We start from the raw sequence: 14,127 nt of genomic DNA, 5'->3' as shown, positions 1-14,127 counted from the left end.
GACAGAGTGAGAGTAGCCTCTGTGGAGGACAAGATGCGGGAGTTGCGGCTGAGATGGTTTGGACATGTTAGGAGAAGAAGCATTGATGCCCCTGTCAGGAGGTGTGAGAGGTTGGCCATGAAGAGTTTGAGTAGGGGTCAAGGTAGGCCTAAGAAGTACTGGGGAGAAATGATTAGGCAGGACATGGCGCTGCTTCAGCTCACTGAGGACATGACCCTTGATAGGAAGGTGTGGAGGTCGAGGATTAAGGTAGAAGGTTAGTAGGTAGTTTATAGTGTTTACCGATAGGCTTAGTAGCGTTCATGTCCCTTCATATTCTTAGATTTTTATTATGATATGTGATTTTGTTCCCCTCAGGTATTGTATTCCCTTGCTATTATTTGATACCACTTAACCTTTATCTCCCCTTTTTCTCTTCCATTTTTCTTCCTTCCTTGCTTCCCTCTTCCTCTTCTTGCCCTTCTTGAGCCGAGGGTCTATTAGAAACACCCTCTCTACCTGCATTAGGTAGGGGTAAGGTCTGCGTATAGACTACCCTCCCCAGACCCCACAAGTTGGGATCAAATTGGGTTTGTTGTTGTTGTATAAAATAATAAACTAACATATAAAATGATAAACCAATATATAAATAAAAATGTATCAACCTAATTAACAATATAGTAAAAATATCGAATAAATTTTAATATTAAGGATATTGCAATATATTTAAAGATGTTAAGCAATTAAAAAGAAAAATACTTTAATTAATATTGTTCAATTTACAGTAGTCGTCATGGAGGTTCTGCCTGTGCATCCCGGACCTGTATTGCTAGAGCTACTGTTGCTACAGGTTGAGCATAAGTCTTCATACATATGGGATGGGTAGTGTTTGTCCCATAGATTCCCTGCTAGACGTATAGACGACATGTGAGAGTTTATTAGGGCCCACTCACTCCATCCCCGTATAGTTAGACACCTTGAAGATACAAGTTTCTAAAGGATCATAGAGATCGGCCGGTTGCAGTTCGATTGGGCGCTGATCATGGCTATGATAGAGTGGTGGCGACCGGAGACACACACGTTTTATCTACCCATCGGTGAGGCTACCATCACGCTTCAAAACGTGGAGGTTCTTTTTGGGCTTCCGGTTAATGGACTAACTGTAGCTTACCCGCAAAATTGCATTACCTGGAGATGTTGCAGCGGCTCACCGGTTTTCAGCCAGCGGAGGAGACTACATTGAGTGGGGTCAGCCATTTGTAGTTGACGTTGTTCGACAGCATCTGGAGGTTATGGAAGCGGACATTACAGATGATTCACCGGATCTTCTTATCGACCGGTACATGAGATTGTTGATGCTGCTTATGTTTGGTGGAGTATTGTTCCCGAACACTTCAGGAAACCTAGTCAGCTTGAGATTTCTTCATCATCTTGAGCGGCTAGATGATTTACCTGGTTACAGCTGTGGTGCAGCTGTTCTAGGGTACCTGTATAGGCAGATGTGTCGAGCATACATGTGTACCCAGAGAAATATTGCCAGATTTCTGCCGGCGCTGCAGGTGAAAACATAGTCAATCCGTTTCATGATTATAACATAGATAGTAAAAATATACCTTAAATTTTATGTCCACAATGTGTATTAGGTTTGGGTGCGAGAGCGGTGCCTGCAGTTCCAGCCACCCCTACCACCCATTGTTCCAGATACACCACCTCCACCATTTCTCCCTTTAGTTAGGAGGTGGGTTGATAGGCTAGGCTACGGACAGGAGGTCAAGGCTCGACATCATCTCCCCTAGTACAAGCATTTGTTGGATTTGCTTGTAGGCATGCAGGTACATGTATACTTAAGTTTATTTGGTCTAGCTTTGTATGTGTTGCGTTTACTCACGATTCCTGTGTTTATTTAATATTTCATATGAAGGCCATACATCGACAAACTAATAGCTGGTTTGCCCGATTATTGCTCCCGCGGCCGAGTTATGTGGAGCTTTTGCATCCCATTGATGTGTCTCGATATTGTCGAGCATCATGCCACCGAGCGAGTCCTTCGCCAGTTTTGTCGACCATAGCTACCTACTCCGCCCTCTTGGTTTAGGACACATTACCAGTGGGAGGATCGTTCCAGGGTTGACCAGACATACATGGCCTGGCTAGAGGACCAAATTGAGATTTGGGACCATAGATATGACCTGATTCCGCCACTCCCTCCACCGGAGCGTACGGATGGTGAGCATGAGTATATGGGCTAGTATTGCAGTGTTACCCGATTTTTCGTCGGGAATCCCATTCATCTCGATGGTGGTCGGTACATTCCATACGTTGGGAGGCATGAAGCATTGATACGTTATTTGTTATACTTACTTATAACGTTAACCTATTGTTCTGCAATTAATATTTTACATGTTGTGCAGGCTATTGGATTACAACTATTCTACCAATTGGGATTGCAGATGCAGCAACATACCGGCGAGGGAGTGACAACTTTTCACGAGTATTGCCAGCAGGTTACAAATCTAGCTTCCCGGACATTGAGGTGTGCCCGAGATGATGGGCACTTAGGATACGAGGCTGATTATGTGCTTCCAGAGCAGTACCATTGTGGGCCACCAGTGGAGCCTGAACGTGGTAGATGTGGCAAGCGTGCCCAGAGAGGAAGGGGTGTCCCGCAATGTCGTGGTGGTCGGCAAGGACGTGGTCCCCATCAAGGGAGCGTTGAGGCACCTGTTGAGGATTTTGGAGATGATCAGCTAGGTGACCACCTTGAGCCAAATGATGCTCCTCATGACCCCGTTAGCTCCATTGTTGATTGCGGGCAAAACCATTACACGACAGGAGTGGGATCAGTACTTTTCTGGTCCCCCAGAGCTATCAACGGTTGCTGATGATCGTCTGACACAAGATGTGCATCGTGGGCACCAACTGAGTTATGGCTCATCATCGAGGGAAGTTGAGGATCTTTCACAGGCACATGTTTATTTGTATTACTATTATTTATATTTATTTTTATCTCATTGATTAGTCATCAATATCTAAAGCATTTTTTTAAAGACATCATCCTCGCCTGTCACGGAGGCCACTTTGTGCGATACTGACATGCCTGAGACGGATGATTATATTCAGGAGCCCGCCGAGACCAAGGTAAGACCATTAAAAGTTTTTTAGCTAACATGTAAGTTAGTATTATATATTTCATATACTAAAATATCTTATTATTCTTTAGGTTACTACTAGACCGATGACCGCTTCTACCGGGTTTGACAGCCTTACTGATGATCATGTTGCAGCACATCCTCCGATAAAGAGGCGAGATGATGAGGACGATCTTGATAGTGTAGCCGGGCGGGATGAGATGCGCATTAGGCCAGCTAATGCTTTGAAGCATACAGGTTGTGGGACACATTGATATTTATGATTATTTGTATATATAACATTAAGTATATAATAGCAATATTATTTATTTTTTTACATTATTTGCGCATGTGTTTTTATTTCTCGAGTTATTTATTAGTTTAATACTACAACACAAAAACAAAGACGACAACTTTGCATAATTTAAATTCGGTACAATTAATGATAATACATAACACGTAAAACATAAAGATAAAATACTACACTCAACGCATCCATGTGTTTGTTTAGTCACCATCGCCCATTATTCTGTGCTTCAACCACTGAAATTTCTCTTCCAACCTATTTTTTTCTTTTTCTTCTTCCTCTTTTAGTTTCTTATTCACTGCCGCAAGTTGTTGTTGTAGTTTAAAGATCTGGAGTTCGTATTCACCGGTCATATTTCAAACATAGTGCAAATATGATTTGTAGTATTCTTGGTTAATGGGTTCATCATACCATTCCTCAAATCTACATTGATTTCCGTCCTACCAATGGAGATTATAATACAACACTATTAATTAACATGTTATATAAAAAATATTAACAAATATTTTTCCAAAATAATAACTTACAAGTTGTTGACAGATTCAGCATCTGTGCCCCATATTGCAATTTTACTGACATGGCTCAAAATCGCACGTTTGCCATAATAACACATTGGCACGTCATTGCGTCCAGACATTTCTTAATGCGAGAAAAATGAAAAATTCATGATCTTTTTTTCTATTTGTTTAGTTAAGCGCAAATAATAACTAAAATGCCTATGCTTTTATAGGAAAGATAATACACATAACGCATATTGGTGGCGCGCTATATTTCGCGTGATAATGATTCTTTAGGGTACAAGACAACTTTTTCAGAACGATAACTTTTTCAGGTCGACAATACAATACACATAACACATATTGGTGGCGTGCTATGTTTCGTGTGATAATGATTCTTTAGGGTACAAGACAACTTTTTCAGAATGACAGTTTTTGTAGGTCGACAAGACAATACACATAACGCATATTGGTGTTGCGCTATGTTTCGCGTGATAATGATTCTTTCGGGTATAAGACAACTTCTTAAACTGAACCAAAAGATCTGTATTCAAAGACCATTTGAAGAAACATAACAACATCAATTTCAAAAATGCCACTAACATTTAATAAGTGGTTTAAGAAGAGGCAAAAGGGTGAAGGTAGCTCAACATATCCCTATGGATCTCTACCTTGAAAAAAATATGCTAGGTTGCTATATTGATTTGGTTGATGACAAGTGGTATGGTGTTCTACGTCCTTTGGAAAATAAGCCTATTAATATACATACTGATCTCAAAGTTGCAAGACACATTATTGAGGGCGAAACACATTCTACAAAGCCTGAAGGTATGCGAATTTGGGGCGAAAAACTAAATTGGGTTCCCCTTTATTCAAAATGATGTGATTATAAAGTACTATGTCGCTGGCATGGGCTTGTTGTGCCACAAGCACTATCTGTAACCTTCTTAACAAACACACACAAAGATGAACCAGAAGTAATTCGGCATTTTGATGAAGGATATTCTAGAGATCGAAAAGGCACTAGCTGTTCATCATGCAATGGATGATCTTAATTACTTGGAAGGAACGAAGGATCAGTACTAGAATTTATTAGAAAATAAAAAATTGCATAAAAACAATTATTATCCAATTTTCCCAACAGTTGTCGAGTGGGACTACCTAAGTTTCTACCACAGACGTTGGACGTAAGAGTTCCATATTATTGTAGAAATTAAGTAAGTGCTCTTATTGAAGATATTGATGAAATACGAGAAATGTGTGTCAACTAGGGCCTAGATTGACAAAAAGATGAAGACAGTGACATTGAAATTGTGCCAGACATCGACGATAATGGCGAATGATAATTTTTTTTTCTTGGGGTGTATGTTAAATTGTTGTACTGAAGTATTAATGTTAAATATCACTTAGATTTAATCACATTGGAAAAATAATTTTATTTCATACATTTTGCAAGCTGAACATTTACATACAATTATTACAACAAATTACTGCAACAAAACACTACGTGTATCCTTGATAAATGGACACATTGGATGAATTTCTATCGGGAGCTGAATTACCACCGCTACCCAAACCAGCTGAAGGACATTTATGACGGTCGTATCATTTGGGAACATATGCCATATTTACGGGCATAAACGGTATCACCAACATCCATTTTGTTCTGTATACGCATTCTTTTCTACATTTGTTGTTGATGCACATAATACTCGTTACACACCATTTTAAATGGTTATGGCGATCAATAATGCTCAGCACCTATTGGCTGCCACTGTCCACTATAGGTGTTTAAGTGTGCATCAACACTATATTCTTTATCAACGTAACTCGTTGCCGTGAAACCTGTATGTTGAAAGCACTTCATGGCATGTGAGCACAACATGTGATAGATGGACCATTTTTTATAGGAGCATAACCTTCTGGCTTCATTGACGGTGTGTGTATTATTCTAGTGGTTGTGATGAATAGCAATGCGAGCTTTAAAAATATTTTTGCTCGTTGCAATACTGAAAAAATGAATGCCATTGTGCTCACTTCCTATATTTCTCAAATCTTTTCATTGGTATTGGCATAAATTCAACACCCCTTTCCATCAAGGACGATGCACCTCTCGATCTTTCAACAAGCCTCTCCGCCATCTACTTGAATGATATCCACACCATGGCAGTGACAGGAAATCCACGTGCAGACTTCAATAACCCATTGAAAGACTCTAACACATTTGTAGTCAGAATTCTCTATCTTCTGCCACCATCCTCATGCAAAGTCCACTTGTTAAGCTCATGTTGCATCAACCAACTATAGGCTCCTTGGTCTTCCTGCTTTATCAATTCCATTCGCCTCCTGAATTTATACTCTTGGCGATCTGTTGCAGCCATCCACATTAAATCATGCAAGTCCTTGTTCGGATAAGCCCTCTGGAAGTTGGCCTTCAAGTGCTTAACACAATAGCAGTGGTAGGCATACGGTTCCTTCCATGCACGAAATTATGTACAGAATTTAAAATACCACCATACTAATCAGATATTACACAAATACCTGAATGTTGTTTGACAACATGCTCCTTCAAGTGGTTCAAAAATAATGTCCACGTCTCTTGGCTTTCATTGGCACAAATAGCAAATGCTAGGGGAAATATACTTCCATTAGCATATACTGCAATAGCGATCAACAACTTAATATCATACTTTCCATAGACATGAGTGTCGTATATGGATATTACCGGTCGACAATGCACAAATCCATCAATGGCTAATTTAAATGCCCAGAACACATATTTATGTGTTCTGGTATTCCCGGACTCCACTTAAGCTTCCATTCAACAATAGTCCCGGGGTTAAAGTATTGCAATGCAGACATGTACCTGGGTAGAGAGGCAAATGACTTATCCCAGTTACCATAAACAATTTCAAACGCACGTTTTTGCCCGAGAAATTCCTTTCTTTTGGTAATGGTACATCCATATACCTGGTGGACAGATGTTATACACTCTTTGATCTTGTACCTTATGGACGCTTCAATGTGTGGAATCAAGACAAGAGAAATCAAGTCAACATTCAAGTTAAAATGATTCATACTGAATGTGTCCATTTCATAATTGTGGGTGCAATGTATTTACCCACAACCCACATATTTGTTTTCAGCTTCCTCGCACGCAGCATCCAATTACAACCTATAAACCATCTACGACAAATAACCTTGTATGCATCCGGAGATGACTCATGCACCACGATCTCACAATACTCTTTTATGTTGTACACACGTACCGCCCTGCTTAGGTGCGCTTTATCAGCAAAAAGCATGCCCTTTGACAACACCATTGCTCTAGATTCATCCCACTTTACTATCCGAATTTTGTCAAGATCCCTTGTGAGGGCATCCACATCCGGCATACTTGACAAATGATCAAGGTAGGGAATCTCCCTCGAATGAAATGGCACATAGGGCTCTTACACTCTTGGTCTAACGGGAGGTGGGGCGTGCTCCCTCGTCAAATCAGGTTCAGCATTCTCGTCCTCCTCCTCATCACCCTTATCATGGAAGGGTGTGTAATCTCTAGACTTATCAGTGTTGTTGTCATAATCACTGTTATCTTCCTGACTCAGCGCATCTGCCTGATCCCGATTAAATATATTGTCTTCGGCCAATTGAGTAAGGACAGGACCTTCAAGTTGCTCGTTTTCACTGCACAACCAATAAAATAATGAGTTTATCAAATTCATCTAAACTTTACATATAGCTTTATCACTTCACTTACAAATCATAATGTGTTGATATCCCATGATGCACATTATCCTATTGATGATGACTACCGGATGGACTACCATGATCCAATACACAAAACTAGGCATATTCCAACTGGTCATTAGTTCATAACTTGTAAAATTCATATCTGGCCGGTACCCCCTGGGGAATATATGAGTTTTAATACAAATTCAATACATAAAAATAAACATCGTAATACAGAGGAAAATTGAAGTTTACCACTCAGCTTGTGGATTATGTAAACTTGGGGAGAAATTATTTCCTCGCTCCTCATTCACCCATGGAGATAAGTTTAGATCAGGCCAAACTCTTTTACTCGGAACCTGTTCGGTTAAAACTGCTCCAAAATAACTACCCGATGATTGAGGGATATCCCTACTTTGTGGAATCTCATTATTGCGAACGTCTTCAACCTTGACGTACATTTCCAACATTTTAATCACAAGAAGTTCTCGGTGTTCATCCAGATTATTCAAAAAATCTGTCAGTATTTCATCGTCTTTGATGTTAAACTCCGCATACAAGCAACCCCTTGTGAAGTTACAACATACGGATATTTTTCGGTTACTTTAATATTCACTGAACGTTTGTTTATACTCATTTTTTTAAGTGGCAACTTACCGTGGTGTTGTGGAGAACAACTATAGCGTACTGAGTTATTCTCCACCATAACCTCACCCCCAATATAATAAAACCCTAATTTTTTCGCTCTTCGGATATTATGACAAGTTGCAAAATAACTTAACGAACAAATATTTCGGAAGACTTGAAGGATCCTCAATGGATTTTTACAAAATCCTGAAACTCCTTAAATAAGGAAAAAATTAGTCTGGGGGTACAACTATTTGATGTATAGCGTGCTATACCCCTATAAATTATTGGTGTGTTAGTTACTTGCAGATGAATTATTGGTGGGGCCAACTTTTATGTATAGCGCGGTTATTCACGGTGCTATACCTTAATGGACAAACGTGCTGCTAAGGTATAGCGCGATGAATCGCCGCCCTATATATATTATGGTGCCTGGTCTTTTTTATTAACCTATTGTGGTCGCTTGAGTCCTAATGAACCACACTTTGGTTCCGGACTCCGGACTAGGTATTACAACATTACTAACAAAGCTCTGTAGTAGTGCGAAGGAATCTGAAGTTGTCGATGAGGTTTTTCGGTGGTGCGTAAATTTGGTTCAGAATTGTCAGTGGGCTCGAAGATCCATCCCGTATTTCATGTATCTCAGTTGAAGAAAAAGATAGAAGATAAGAATTAAGATCCAGAGCCTCCTTACTGGGCATGTGATGGATGAATGTTGACAGCAATTTTGTAGCGTCGAATGGTCAAAAAGAGGAATCGTGCATGCATAAATTAAGCAAAAGAATACAGATGAGGGGAACTAAATTCACTAAGATGTTTCATTAATCAAAAGAAGAAGGGAATAGCAAAATAAGCTCATATTTATTTATGATAATTAACAATATAATAACCTATGCTAATCTCACAGACCAACCTAAAATTTGTATATAAGGTCCTTGTATGGTTCCTCATCTTCAGAGTAGTGATTGATCTCAGCCTGCAAAACATGAAACCACGCTCAGCATGTCCACAAAGAATCAGAAACACTTTAAACTACGATTAAAGCTCAGTACACCGACCCTTCGGTCAAAATTATTTTTATATCAGTATTATGCCAATTGTTAATTTACACAGAAAAAGAAAAGTTAAAGCGTGTTGCTGCTGTTGTTAATTAGTGCTAGAGAAGCCAAATTTTATTGAACATTGGAATGAAACTGGATAGTGAGCATTCATGCCAACCCAAGTATACCGCTAACTTGGGATTGAGGAATTATACAATGAACTGATGAGCCAATTCATTCTTACAATGCACTGAGCGTTTATAATTGCTTTTACACTATCACTGCATAGAGGAATTATACAATGAGCTGATGAGCCAATAGATTGTTGGGGCATATACTATTAACCATGCATTTGGATATAGTATATTCTAATAATTATCATGGTTAAAAGTCTAAGTGGGAGATTGTTGGGATATATACTATTAACCATGAGTTTGGTTTAGATATAGTATTTATTATGAAATAATTGTTTATTCAGTTTTAATAAAGTTTTAAATAGATCATATAATAGTCTGTGTCCTTTGCTTATATAGTAGATGATTTAGTGTATAGAGTTTAGCTTATACACGGAAGATTAAATCATCGGTTCTTATAAGTATAAAGTTTGAGTTCACAATCTAATGATGGAATTGGACAAACCATCAGGAATGATTGTAGCACAAGATTAAATATAATTAATCTTGATTATGGGAATGGTTTAATTCCAACTTCTTGTGCTAGTACATTTTGTATGTATTGAACGGACCAGGTAGAGATAAGTATTTTATACTGACTTAATAAAATAAACTCTCTAGCCATTAAATGTACTTATACTCTTAATCTTGATATAATTATTATTAGCTGTGTATATTATTATTGTTTTGATTTATTAAAAGGCGAGATTCTTTCGTGGGTCAATATGCCTGGTAAATTGGATAATAATAATATACATTGGCGAAGTAATAGTTAGTTGATGGAATCCATGTCTCGGTTTAGAGATTGATGATATACCTTTATGAAAGCTTATAAGTTTTCATGTGTAAACCCGGCCGGTGGATTTTGTATCCGACACATGAAATAAGTTAAGCGAAAGTCTAAAGGAAATAATCAATAAATTAAATCGTCAGTAATTTAATTTAATTGATTCGTATCTGAATCTTAACATGGGGAGTTAAATAAGATTTAATGGATGAATTTCGAAATTGAATAAGGAGTGTAATTACGAATTTTTAGTGGAATAATTCGTAATTAATTATGGTGGATATTAATTTCGAAAATTACAAATTAATTCCATAATTGGAAGCCTTGTTAATTAAATTCTGTGGTCCCTACTGTGCCTAAATAATAGGAAATAAAGGAATCCTTTTTCTGGTGGAAAAGAAAACCTAACAGGTTTTGGAAAAGGGTCTTAACCCTTAAAACTTGTGCTATAAATACATAAGGTTTTCCACCTAGAGGGATGAGTACATGGTGGCTGAAATTTTCAGCCAAGTTTTCCTAGAAATTTCGCCCACACGAAATTGCTATTTTCGGGTATTATTTGGGTAACACAGTAGAAGACCGTGGAACGTTCGAGGATCACGATTGTGCGGGTGATGGAGATTCCATTGAGAAGTTATGGAACTGAAGGCTCACGTGGTAGAAGAGATATGTTCACGCTTCAAGAGGTAACCCGTGAAATCCCGTTTATGCTAGTTGTCTAAATTACATGTGATTTTGATACTGGGATTGCTTCCGCTGCATATAATAATCCATCAAACAGAATATAAACCTTGTATACTGAAGAAATCATAATTTGAAACGTACCTTGCGAATAGCTTTTATGCAAACCATGAGGTTTTCACCCATCATATCCTTAAACAATGTATCTTCCTCTAAAGCATTTAAGGAATCGGTAAGACAATCTGGTAGTCTTCGATAATCCTCTTGATTGACACGACTCTCTCTATCTGTTTCATAGAAAAACACAGGTAGAATGAAAGATAACAGAATATAATTCTTTCTTCGACAAGTGATAAAGCATTGGCAAGAAAATCACTGAGAACCAAAATTAGATTTTACGAACAGCACGCACATTTGCCTAGGTACTAGAATTTTTACGTTGTCAGACCACCAAAAACATAACTACAAATAACCGTCTATTAAAGGTGGGTTTGTAACATGAGAAGCAAAATGCAGGTTGTCTAGGTTTAAACTGCGCTGATAGTGTGATGACCAGATAGGTCATTTATAATTTTACCCTTCATTTTCATGTTACGAGACCTCGAATAGATCCGTTTAGCTTCCTCGATTTACGTGCGCAGTCCTTATCCTTTTTTTTTTCGGAAGATTTTTATGAGAAAATTGACGAAAATGTGAAATCGTGCCTTAAAATTCATTTGAGTTGACTACGGTCAACGTTTTATGTAAACGAACCCGGATCAGTGTTTTCACGGCCCCGGTGGGTCTGTATCCTGATTTGGGACTTGAGCGTATGCCTGGATCCAAATTCGGAAGTCCCTAACTTGAACTAACGCAATTTGTTGAAAACTAGCAATTTAAAGGTTTAAAGGATTCATAAGTATGACCATAGGTTGACTTTGTTGCTATCGGGTTTGGATTCCAGTTCCGGCACTTGGTATAAGTTCATTACAATATATATGACTTGTCTGCAAAATTTGGTGCAAAATGGAGTTGATTTGACGTGATTCGGACGTCCGGTCGAAAAATTGCATGTTCTTAAGTTTCATTGAAAATTTCATTCGTTTGGTGTCCAATTCGTAATTTTAGATGTTATTTTGGTGTTTTGACCGCGCGAGCGAGTTTGTATGACGTTTTTACACTTGTGTGTATATTTAGTTTGGAGCCCGAGGGGCTCAGGTGAGTTTCGTATAGGCTACAGACCATTTTGAACTTAGAATTTCTGATTTTTGGAAGTTTGTTGTCACCTAATGCTTTGTGCTTCGTGATCGCAGAGGGGAAACTGGGCCTGGGGTGGTGTGTCTTCATCGCGAACGCAGAGCATTGGGGGATTTATCCTTCGTGAACGCGACCAGCCTCTCGTGAACGTGTAGGGTTATGGACCTGGGATGGGGTACTGGGCTAGTATTCTACGCGAACACGATCAATGGGTCGCAAACGCGATGGCCGGGGAGAAGAGCCATGAACACGAAGTACATCTCGCGAGCGAAGGCCAATTGGGCCGCCGCGCATCGCGAACGCGGCAGACCCTTCGCAAACGCAAAGAAGGCCCGACACTCGGACCTTAAAATATTTCAAAGAAGGGATTTCACCCATTTTCACCATCTTTTCATTAGAGCTCGGCCTAGAAGCGATTTGGAGGAGAAATTTTATCACCCTTTCATAGGTTAGTGTACTTTAACTTATTTTCTTCCATTTCCATCATCACCCATTAATTTCTAACCTTAATCTATGTTCTTTCATAGTAGAAAATTAGGGATTTGGGAAGAATTGATTTTTTTTTTTGTAAATTTGAGATTTAGACCTCAAATTGAGATCCAATTTCGAAATTAATTATATAATCGGGGTGGTGAATGGTTAAATGGGTTTTGGTCGGATCTTAGGTTTTGACCAAGCATGCCCGGGGTAGACTTTTGTTGAATTTTCGGAAAAAGTGTAAAGATCTTAACTTTATGTATTGTAATTGATTTTCCTAGCCTTACTTGATGTCATTGAGTCGATTTTGGTTAGATTCGATTGGCTTGGAGGCGGATTTTAGAGAAAAAACCCCGGTAGAGTTTTGATTTGCTTGCAGAGCGAGGTAAGTGTTGGGTCTAACCTTGATTTGAGGGAATATGAACCCTTGAGGTATGTGCTATGTGAATTGCATGTGTAGTAGCGTATATGCGAGGTGACGAGTGTATATACGCCGTCAAAATACTTGTTTCCATTCTTTTCCGTATTTCGTTAATTATTTTATTCCATGTCTTAACTGTTACATGCTTTAATTGCTTCCTATGCCTTAACTTGCTACTTGTCACTTAATTCTCTTATATTAACATGTTCATTCCTTCCATGCTCCCATGATTAATTGCTACTAGCCTTAACTACCTTACATGTACACTTTAATTGTCATACATTTGATTTGTCTTGTTGCATTGTATTCATTGTAGCATTTCTTGATTTGGTACGAGGTTCCTTTATGGCTTGCTTTCATATTCTTTATTCGTAGAGATTCTTGTGAATTGAGTTGCGGAATTTATTGCATTTATTGATTTTTACTCATGGATCGGGTTACACGTCGCAACAGGTGGAATAAAGGATGAGGATTGATATTGATATGGTAGGATCGGGTTGCATGACGCAACATGTGGAATAAGGGAGGATTGATATGGTAAAATAAATGAGGATTATGATATTGATTCTGATTATATGGTGGGATAGGGTTGCGCGCCGCAACGAATTTTACTTGTTATTATTGGTATTCATATGGTAAAATAAGGGAGGATCGTGTTTGTACGGTGGGATGGGTTGCACGCCGCAACGGATTGTGTGTTTTGTATTTCTTGTTGTATTGTGTTGGCTTCGGTGCTTTCGACGAGTTTTTGAGGATTGGTATTTCTGGTGTTACTGATTTCGAGGATTGAGTTGATTTTCATAAGTTAGTTGCCTTACTCTTTCTGCGTTTCTTTCCCGTTATCATTAATATACATCATACAGGTTATTGTAGGTGACCCGCCTTAGCCTCGTCACTACTTCGTCGAGGTTAGGCTCGACATTTACAGAGTACATGGAGTCGGTTGTACTCATACTACACTCCGCACTTTTTGTGCAGATTTTGGGGTCGTTCCCAATAGCGGTCAGTAGATTGCTCGGATTGACCATCGGACGAAGACTTG

At 38.8% G+C, this 14,127-nt stretch overlaps 1 pseudogene; it reads right to left on the bottom strand.

Annotated features, from left to right (window-relative positions):
- Window positions 1-9,183: 9,183 nt before the first annotated feature.
- Window positions 9,184-14,127, bottom strand: part of LOC104229292 (protein fluG-like) — a 55,498-nt pseudogene continuing 50,554 nt past the window's right edge.

The sequence above is a fragment of the Nicotiana sylvestris genome, chromosome 2 (assembly GCF_000393655.2).
Source record: "Nicotiana sylvestris chromosome 2, ASM39365v2, whole genome shotgun sequence".
In the NCBI taxonomy this organism is placed as follows: Eukaryota; Viridiplantae; Streptophyta; class Magnoliopsida; order Solanales; family Solanaceae; genus Nicotiana; species Nicotiana sylvestris.
Note: the sequence above shows the minus strand (reverse complement) of the source record. Positions and strands in the feature narration are given on the sequence as shown.